At 37.6% G+C, this 8,691-nt stretch overlaps 1 pseudogene; it reads left to right on the top strand.

The window, feature by feature from the left end:
* Window positions 1–7,646, top strand: LOC125939139 (nucleoside diphosphate kinase B-like; annotated as a pseudogene).
* Window positions 7,647–8,691: the final 1,045 nt, after the last annotated feature.

Genomic DNA, 8,691 nt, shown 5'->3' with positions numbered 1-8,691 from the left:
ATGGTGGATAAACGAAGCCAATGCCAACTCTTGAAGACGGTAAGGGACTGAAGAAGAGGTGGGCAAAGTGGTAGGAGACAGGTTGGTAATGATAGGGCCAGATCATTTTAAAGACATTGGTTTTACTTTGAGTTAAAGGGGCAGCTACTGCTATATTACATTTTTAAAAGATGACTCTGGTTGCTGTGCTGAAAACAGACTGTCAAGGGGCACCCTCGTGGCTCAGTTGGTTAAGCGCTGACTTGATTGCAGCTCAGGCCATGATCTGGGCTCGGCACTGATGGCATGGAGCCTGCTTGGGATTCTCTCTCTCCCTTTCTCTCTGCCCCTCCCAGGCTCATGCTCTCTTTCTCTCTCTCTCTCAAAAATACATAAACAGACTTAAAAGAAAGAAAACAAATGGTCAAGAGAACATGTAGGTACAAGGTGATCACTTAGCAGGCCACTGCAGAAATCCAGAATTTGTGATGGTGGCTTGAACCAGGGGAGTAGCAGAGGAGAAAAGAAATAAAAGGTTCTGTACATATTTTAAAGATGGAACCTACAGGGGGGAGCCTGGGTGGCTCAGTTGGTTGAGCGTCTGACTTCAACTCAGATCATGAGCTCAGGGATCATGAGTTCGAGCCCCACGTCAGGCTCTGTGCTGACAGCTCAGAGCCTGGAGCCTGCTTTGGATCCTGTGTCTCTTTCTCTCTCTGTTGCTCCCCTGCTTTCTCTCTCTCTCTCTCTCAAAAATAAATAAAGATTAAAAAAAAAAACTTTTTCAAAAGATGGAGCCCACAGGGTTTCCTCACTTTACACTTTAACAAAATTAAATTTCCAGTGGATTAAGAAGCTGTTAAAACTGTTAAAAATAAAGTCATAAACACATTAGAAAGAACCATAGTTAGAGGTAGGGAAGCATTCTTAACATCCCCAAATTCAAAAGCCATAAGCAATGTCAACATTAAATAAATAAAATGATCAGATAAGCAACACAAAAGTAGAAAACACATGTTCACGTATATGAGAAAAAGTTTAGTACCTAAAATCTATAAAATATTTAGAAGTCAAGAAGAGAAAGGTGGACAATGCAACAGAAAAAAAGGGCAAACAATATGCTGAGAATATTAGCAAAACAGGAAATGCAAATGAGGATACACTTATAAAAAGGCATATAACTTTGTCGGCTTGTATGGAAACAACAATTACATGCCAGTTTTCCTCCATCAGGTTGGCAAAAAAGAAGTTGAAACATTCAAGAATTGAACAAAGCATGATATAGGGAGCTCGTACACTATCCGTGAAAGCATGTCATTGACCAATACATTGAGAAGCATAAATTGATAATATATATTAAAGTATAAAATAGCTATCATCTCACCCCAGAAAATCTACTTGATACTTATTTTAGGGAAATATTCTCATTTCACTAACAAAAGTGACCAACAAAGGACTAGATAAACCCATGTAGTATATACACCAGTAAAAGGATAAAATATATCCATATGTCCTGACAGAAATATATCTAATATATAACTTAACAAAAAAGGAAGTTGACTGAGAAATATAAAAGATGACATTTGTATGATAAAAGGGTGTGATGATAATCTAAGTAGAAGTTTTCTATGTCCCCACAGCTATGAGGGTCTAGTTACCTAATATAGTCATTATTAGATAACTCTGACATTAAAACAGTCTATTTTATTTTATTTTTTAAATTAATTTGATTTATTTATTTTGAGAGAGACAGAGACAGCATGAGTGGAGGAGGGAGAGAGAGAAAAGAGGGAGACAGAGAATCCCAAGCAGTCTCTGTACTGTCAGCATGGAACCGGATACGGGGCTTGAATACACAAACTGTGAGATCATGACCGGAACCAAACTAAGAGTTGCCACTGACTGAGCCAGGCAGGTGCCCTAAAATAGTCTCTTTTAATAGCTCAATTTTAAAATTAGTTCCAGACCCTCTTGCACTGTTGGTGGGAATGCAAACTGGTACAGCCACTCTGGAAAAGTGTGGAGGTTCCTCAAAAAATTAAAGATAGAACTACCCTATGACCAAGCAATAGCACTACTAGGAATTTACCCAAGGGATACAGAAGTGCTAATGCATAGGAGCACATGTACCCCAATGTTTATAGCAACACTTTCAACAATAGCCAAATTATGGAAAGAGCCCTAAACGTCCATCAACTGATGAAAGGATAAAATGTGGTTTATATATACAATGGAATACTACTTGGCAATGAGAAAGAATGAAATCATGCCATTCACAGCAATGTGGATGGAACTGAAAGGTATTATTCTGAGTGAAATAAATCAGTCAGAGAAGGACAGATATAATATGTTTTCACTCATATGTGGATCTTGAGAAACTTAATGAAGACCATGGGGGAAGGCAAGGGGAAAAAATAGTTACAAACAGAGAAGAAAGGAGGCAAACCACAAGAGACTCTTAAATACAGAGAACAAACTGAGGGTGGATGGGGGCTTGGGGGAGAGGCAAAATGGATGATGGGCATTGAGGAGGGCACCTGTTGGGATGAGCACTGGGTGCTGTATGTAAGCCAATTTGACAATAAATTATGTTTTTAAAAATTATTTAATTTAATTTAATTTAATAATTTAGTTTAATTTAAAATTTAAACAAATAAAATAAAATTAGTTCCTGGACTTCAGTGAAATATCTATCCTTGCATATCAAACAAAATTGTCAGTCAGTGTCTTACTGATTATTAGCTACTACTTCAAATAAGAGAATAAAAATGCAATATAAATCGATTGCAATATATAAATGAAAACCATGCAAAATTTGTAACACTGTATGAAGTCCATTAAAGTGATTTGGGGAACTGTACAAGTCACAGACCAGACTTTTCAAAATTAGCAATTTTTAATAAGAGAAGATGAAGAACCATAGTAACAAAATGAAGGCTTTAAACAAAATGGTTTTACGATCAAAATGTTTAGCAAACAGAGATTGCATACATGAGCAAAAGTGTTCTGCTTTCAGACTCTGCTACAAAAATCAAATGTGAAATAACTGATTTCATATCATGTTTTTATATAATTTTGTCAGTAAAAACTTACAGGAAAACACTCTCAATTCATTCTTTAGTAGATCCAAAATAATAGCAGGTAAAATGATACTTCTTTTTTGGATAAAAATCAGAGAAATTTCCATTTTTTAAATTTTAGTCTTATTTTCAAGATAAAATGACAAGAAATGCCTTTCCCTTCTATCTAAATGACACTTGTCTGTTTTGTAAATAATTTATATGATGTGATATTTAGTACAAATTATTCTAAATCCATAGACAAAGTGTTCAAATGTCTTGGTGCAGTTTTAAGATTTGATAACTTCAGATGTATAGATTCTACAAATCTACCCCCCAAAAACATTTGAAAGTTTATTTACTTACATTTACAGTATATGCATGTAATTTTGTGAATCATAAGTTTTTAATTTTATTCTAGTCTTTCTCATTAAAGATGGGAAACAATGACAAAAAATAATTTAATACTTATTATTAAAATTCTCAAACAAAATAAATGTAAAGAAATTCAAATAATTAAACTTTTAAATGATGTGCTTTATAAACTTGTAATACTTCTGATGTTACTAAAGCTTAAAACTACTTTCCTATATACAAAATCAATGTATAGAAATCAGTTGCATTTCTATACACCAATAATGTAGCAGCAGAAAGAGAAATCAAGAAATTAATCCCATTTACAGCTGCACCAAGACCCATAAAATACCTAGAAATAAACCTAACCCAAGATGTAAAAGATCTGTATGCTGAAAACTATAGAAAACTTATGAAAGAAATTGAAGAAGTCACAAAGAAATGGAAAAACATCCCATGCTCATGGATTGGAAGAACAAATATTGTTAAAATGTCAATACTACCCAAAGCAATCTACACATTCAATGCAATCCCAATCAAAATTGCACCGGCATTCTTCTCAAAGCTAGAACAAACAATCCTAATATTTGTATGGGAACACAAAAGACCCCAAATAGCCAAAGTAACGTTGAAAAAGAATACCAAAGCGGGAAGTATCACAGACTTTAGCCTCTTCCACAAAGTTGTAATCATCAAGACAGTATGGTATTGGCACAAAAACAGACATATAGACCAGTGGAATAGAAAAGAGAACCCAGAATTGGACCCACAAGTGTATGGCCAACTAATCTTTGACAAAACAGGGAAGAGTATCCAATGGAAACAAGACAGTCTCTTTAGCAATTGGTTCTGGGAGAACTAGACAGCAGCATGAAGAATGAAACTGGACCACTTTCTTACACAATACACAAAAATAAACTCACAATGGATGAAGGACCTAAATTTGAGACAGGAAACCATCAAACCCTAGAGAAGAAAACAGGCAACAACTTCTTTGACCTCAGCTGCAGCAATTTCTTGCTCGACATGTCTCCAAAGGCAAGGGAAATAAAAGCAAAAATGAACTATTGAGACCTCATCAAGATAAAAAGCTTCTGCACTGCAAAGGCAACAGTCAACAAAACTAAAAGGCAACCAATGGAATGGGAGAAGATATTTGCAAATGACATATCGGATAAAGGGTGAGTATCCAAAATCCATAAAGAACTTACCAAATTCAACATCAGAAAAACATATAATCCACTAAAGAAATGGGTAGAAGACATGAATAGACACTTTTCCAAAGAAGACATCCAGATGGCCAACAGACACATGAAAAGATGCTCAACATCACTTATCATCAGGGAAATACAAATCAAAACCACATTTAGATACCATCTCATACCAGTCAGAGTGGCTAAAATTAACAACTCAGGAAACAACACATGCTGGTGAGGATGTGGAGAAACGGGAACTTTCTGCACGGTTGGTGGGACTGCAAACTGGTGCAGTTGCTCTGGAAAACAGTGTAGAGGTTCCTTAAAAAAATTAAAAAGAAAACTACCCTATGACCCAGCAATAGCACTACTGGGAATTTATCCAAAGGATACAAGAGTACTGATTCATAAGGGTACATGTACCCCAATGTTTATAGCAGCACTTACAATACCCAAATCATGGAAGGAGCCTAAATGTCATGGAAAGAGCCTAAATGTCAACTGATGAATGGATAAAGAAGATATAGTTTATATATACAATGGAATACTATGTGGCAATGAGAAAGAATGAAATCCTGCCATTTGCAACAACATGGATGGAACTGGAGGGTATTATGGTAAGTGAAATAAGTCAGTTGGAGAAAGACAGATATCATATATTTTCACTCATACGTAGAACTTGAGAAACTTAACAGAAAACCATGGGGGAAGGGAAGGGGAAAAAATAGTTTCAAACAGAGAGGGAGGTGAACCACAAGAGACTCTTAAATACAGAGAACAAACTGAGGGTTGATGGGGGGGTGGGTGGAAATGGGTAATAGGCATTGAGGAGGGCACTTTTGGGATGAGCACTGGGTGTTGTGTGTAAGTGATGAATCATGGGAATCTGCCCCCAAAACCAGGAGCACACTGTATATACTGTGTGTTGGCCAACTTGACAATAAATTATATTAAAAAACAAAACAAAACAAAACTACTCTCCTGTGTATGTGTACGTAGGCATATATCCTAGACCTATAATAGATAAAATAAAAGACTTTTTTTAGAGATTTTATTTTTTAAGTAATGTCTATACCCAATGTGGGGCTCAAATTCACCACCCCTAGATCAAGAGTCTCATGCTCTACTAACTGAGTCAGCCAGGACCCTGAAAATAAGACTTCTAACAGGTGTTAAAAAAAGAAAAAGCAAGTCCTCAGAACCTACTGAAATAGACATACAGACCATGTTTCTTGAAGAAAGAATCAAATAGTAAATATACCAATTCTTCTCAAAATTAATCAATGCCAGTTAAAATCCTAGAATTATTTATTTGTTTATAGTTCATTTATTTATTTTGAGAAAGAGAGACAGAGAGAGCAAGCAGGGGAGGGGCAGAAAGAAAGGGGGTCAGAGAGAATTGTAAGCAGCCTCTATGCTGTCAGCACAGGTCCTGACACAGAGCTTGAACTCACGAACAGTGAGATCATGACCTGAGCTGAAACCAAGAGTCAGTGGTTTAACCAACTGAGCCACCCAGGTGCCCCAATCCTAGAATTGTTTATGAAATCTTAAAAGCTGAGTCTTATTAAAGAAAAAATTTATTCTGACACGTGTTAAGGATGGAAATCAAGACTTTATTCGAGATGAATTACTGCAGGGCACCTAGGTGGCTCAGTCGATTAAGCGTTCAACTCTTGATTTCAGCTCAGATCATGATCTCACAGTTCGTGAGTTCAAGCCCTGCATTGGGCTCCATGCTGACAGTGCAGAACCTGCTTGGGATTCTTTCTGCCCATCCCCTGCTCACACGCTCTCTCATTCTCTCTCTCAAGAATAAGTTAATTTTTTTTTTAATTTTTTTTTAACGTTTATTTATTTTTGAGACAGAGAGAGACAGAGCATGAACGGGGGAGGGGCAGAGAGAGAGAGGGAGACACAGAAACGGATGCAGGCTCCAGGCTCTGAGCCGTCAGCCCAGAGCCCGACGCGGGGCTCAAACCCACAGACCGCGAGATCGTGACCTGAGTTGAAGTTGGACGCTTAGCCGACTGAGCCACCCAGGCACCCCAAGAATAAGTTAATTAAAAAAAAAATCTTTAAAAGGGGAGATTACTGCAATGGTGGGTTTGCAGCAGCTAAGAGAGCTCAGTCTCAACTCTGAATACCATAAGAACAAGTGGATTTATAGGGGCAAGGTAGTCAATGGATGGAAAATTACTAAGAGGAGATATCAAGAGAAGGCAGATTCTGGCTAAACAGACTTAACAGGATTCTTTCTGAAGGCCAGGGTGATTAGATATTGAGGTTAGACAAGGGTGGCGGTGAAGAATTTGATCAGATATCCCAGGCGATCAGATCCTAAGTATATGAGGTCTCTCTACACTGACTTAGCAGGAGTCTTGCTAAAACCCAACTCTGCAGAGATGGTGAAAGATGCCCAAGGTCAAGGCCTAGTCCAAAAGGGGGCTCAGAAGAGCCTGACCAAATCTTGGTCAAGGAAAGTGTGTTTGACACTCTAACATTCTTCCAGAAGGAAGAAAAAAAAAAATGGCTTACGAGAAGCCAAAACAAAATTTGATTTGAAACAAAAAAAGAAGATCCAGGACTGCGCTCGGGCCAGCAGCACACCTCTCAGCCAGCCTCCACCAGCTTCTCATATCCTAGCTAACACCCAACGTACCTTCATCACAAGCAAGCCAGACGGGATGCACTAAGGCCTGATAAGAGAGATCATTAACGTCTTCATGCAAAAGAGATTCCATATCATGAACATAATGTTCCTTTGGGTCTCTGAGGAACATCTGAAGCAGTACTATATTGATCCCATTCTTCCTGGAGCTGGTAAAGTACATGAACTAAAGCCTGGTTGTGGCCATGGTGGTGGTGGGCCTGGGTATGAAGTTGGGTGACTAATGTAGCAGATTCTCAGTCAGGGGACTTCTGTATTTAAGTTGTCAGGCACATCATTCATGGTAGTGATTCAGTAAAAAGTCCTGAAGAAGAAATCAGCCTATGGTTTAAGCCTTAACAATTGATCAACTACATGTCTTGTTCTTATGACGGTATCCATAAATAAGAGGTAGACAAAGCAGCTGTCTCCTTGGGCACAATATGATGTGCCACTGGATACAGCTCTTCATTACACTAACTTGAAGGCAACAGGATCGATGATCCTTTTCTGAACCATATTTACTTTAAAAACTTTTAGAAGCTGGGGGCTCCTAGCTGGCTCAGTTGGTGGGGCATGCAAGTCTTGATATCAGGGTTGTGAGTTCAAGTCACATGTTGGGTATAGAGATTACTTAAGAAAATGAAATATTAGGGGCGCCTGGGTGGCTCAGTTAAGTGTACGACTTTGGCTCAGGTCACGATCTCACGTTTCGTGGGTTCAAGCCCCATGTCGACAGCTCAGAGCCTGGAACCAGCTTCGGAGTCTGTGTCTCCCACTGTCTCGGCCCCTCCCTCACTCACACTCTGTCTCTCTCTCTCAAAAATAAATGAATAAATGTTTTTAAAAAATTTATAAAAAAAATAAAATCTTAATAAAAAACTTTTGGACTGGAGAAAAGAAGAAGAAAGAGAAGGGGAAGGGGAAGGGAGAGGAAAAGAAGATGAAGAACAACAACCACCACTACCACCACCAGCAGGAAAGATATTAACACTTCAGCAATGGGGAAATAAATCAATTGAATAGTGTATATTTAGGTTTACAAATATTCATGAATTAGTGGAGAAAGAATGGTACTGTGACCATTGACTATCAATTAAGAAAAAAAATGAAATTAGGTTAGTACTGCATACCTTACATAAAAATAAGTACCATATGGATTCAAATTTTAGCAAAGCACTTGAAAAAAGCACTTGAACAAAAGCACTTGAAAAGTATAAACAAAAAATATGAGAGAATATGTTAAGAGTACAGAGGTTTGAAAGTTCTTCCTGAACAAATCAGAAGGCTTAGAACCACAAGAGAAAAATTAGCAAAGTTGATCACAGAAAAGTGTTAAACTTTCGTATGAAAGAAAACACTTGTAAAGTTGAATTATCTGCAAAAGACTGTGAGAATTTTTTTTTTCAAAATGTTTAATGGGTACATGGTTTATATACATTGTTTTCAAAAA

Source organism: Panthera uncia (assembly GCF_023721935.1).
Source record: "Panthera uncia isolate 11264 chromosome B2 unlocalized genomic scaffold, Puncia_PCG_1.0 HiC_scaffold_24, whole genome shotgun sequence".
Classification (NCBI taxonomy): domain Eukaryota; kingdom Metazoa; phylum Chordata; class Mammalia; order Carnivora; family Felidae; genus Panthera; species Panthera uncia.
The sequence above is the reverse complement of the archived record's forward strand: the minus strand, read 5'-3'. Positions and strand labels throughout refer to the sequence as shown.